Genomic DNA, 2,411 nt, shown 5'->3' on the forward strand with positions numbered 1-2,411 from the left:
GGGCACAGAATGGAGAGAGAGGGGTGGTTAAAAAGACAAACAACTAAACAACTTCCAGAAAAGAGATTTTTAGTTTGCAGTTTCTTGGAGTTTTTAACCATCTTTTGGTTTTGCCTGAAAGACAAACAGGAGTTCAGGACTCCCCTGGGGAGATACTACTTAAGTACATTCCTCTCTGTTTTGCTTGAGTTTGTTTTCCCAGTAGTCAACCTTTCATTTAGAATCTCTGTTTTTCCAGTCAATTTTTTGCCTGCCCTGTTAGTGCTCCAGATTTCCTAAGGATCTTCTCAAAAATCTCTCTTGGTTTTCACAATCACATGTAACAAAAAAAACCCCATAAACCAGAGATTTTACCTGTAGCCCACTCTAGCAGTTACAATTAAGAATAATTACATAACATCAGCAATATAAGATTCCCATTTACCTCACAGCACTAAAACTCAGCAGATTTTATGTATCCATAGTATAACATTTTTCTTCAAGGCTTTGCTAAACACCCACATTTCTTTGCAGGCCTAAGGAAAACTTTGCCCCATCTTATCTGATCTGGATTCTACAGCTTCTCAACTTCCCTTTCAGTAAAAATAACAAATAATTTTTGTGGATTAACTGAAAATATAACCCAGTTGTTGGGGTTGGTTTCTTTCAGAATTATCAGAGAGAATTGGGCCTCCTAAAACAAAAAAGATGCTGAGATGGAAGGAAAGAAACTAGATTAATGTATCCTTTTATCTCTGATCTCCCACAAATCCATTAGTGTTAGTCAATTTCTCACCCGAGGGGGAAGGGGAGGGGGAGAAAGGGGGAGGAGGGGCACAGAATGGAGAGAGAGGGGTGGTTAAAAAGACAAACAACTAAACAACTTCCAGAAAAGAGATTTTTAGTTTGCAGTTTCTTGGAGTTTTTAACCATCTTTTGGTTTTGCCTGAAAGACAAACAGGAGTTCAGGACTCCCCTGGGGAGATACTACTTAAGTACATTCCTCTCTGTTTTGCTTGAGTTTGTTTTCCCAGTAGTCAACCTTTCATTTAGAATCTCTATTTTTCCAGTCAATTTTTTGCCTGCCCTGTTAGTGCTCCAGATTTCCTAAGGATCTTCTTCTCAAAAATCTCTCTTGGTTTTCACAATCACATGTAACAAAAAAAACCCCCAAAACCAGAGATTTTACCTGTAGCCCACTCTAGCAGTTACAATTAAGAATAATTACATAACATCAGCAATATAAGATTCCCATTTACCTCACAGCACTAAAACTCAGCAGATTTTATGTATCCATAGTATAACATTTTTCTTCAAGGCTTTGCTAAACACCCACATTTCTTTGCAGGCCTAAGGAAAACTTTGCCCCATCTTATCTGATCTGGATTCTACAGCTTCTCAACTTCCCTTTCAGTAAAAATAACAAATAATTTTTGTGGATTAACTGAAAATATAACCCAGTTGTTGGGGTTGGTTTCTTTCAGAATTATCAGAGAGAATTGGGCCTCCTAAAACAAAAAAGATGCTGAGATGGAAGGAAAGAAACTAGATTAATGTATCTTTTTATCTCTGATCTCCCACAAATCCATTAGTGTTAGTCAATTTCTCACCCTATATAATAACCATCTTCTTGCAAAACTACTCATAACTCCACAGGAGAATGAAAGAAAAAGAAATTTAAAAAAGAAAAAAGTTGCACAAGAATACAAAACAAGTGGATGTTGCTCACCAGGCAAGAAATTAGCCATGTCAAGACTAATCTTGTGACCATGTAGGATCCTACTGTGCATGTTGAGATTGACTTCAGGGAAAATAATTTATTTGTCTAAAACTGAGAGCTGGAATGGTGAGTGGAATTTCCATTAGTGTTTGTGGCCATAATGACAAATTAGTTTGTTCCTCTGCATATCACTTGGAACAGCACTTTGCTGAGGAACACCTGTATCAAAAATAGACGCTCATGTTTAGTTACAGCATAGTTAATCCATCACAACTTAATGTTCTTCACTCCAGGGTGTTACTTACCCTAGCAGATAAAATAAGGACATTTTTCCTAGTCTAATTTTGTCTTTCTGCACCTCCCAGCTATGGTATCTTATTTCTTCTCTCTACTGTTTTAAAGACCCTTTTCCTATCAGAGAATTATTCCCTATTCAGGGGATGCTCTTGACTTTCTTTTTGGTAAGATTCGGAGTCTGGGTTACTTCAGTCTTTCAGTCCACTACAGAAATGTTCCTGTGAGATGTTCCTGAGGTTTGTCAGTCAACCTTCATTTTGAACCTTTTCTCTCACTGGTCCTTCCACCCCAAAATAATACCACACAAAGTGTGGAGAATGGCCAACAAAGTCAGACACCTTTAGAGCACAGTAAAAGTCATCAGAGAACCATGGGGACAGTGGTTTGCCACAACCACTCTTAAGTACCATCATTC

The sequence above is a fragment of the Chaetura pelagica genome, unplaced genomic scaffold (assembly GCF_000747805.2).
Source record: "Chaetura pelagica isolate M959 unplaced genomic scaffold, ChaPel_1.0 scaffold277, whole genome shotgun sequence".
Taxonomy (NCBI): Eukaryota; Metazoa; Chordata; class Aves; order Apodiformes; family Apodidae; genus Chaetura; species Chaetura pelagica.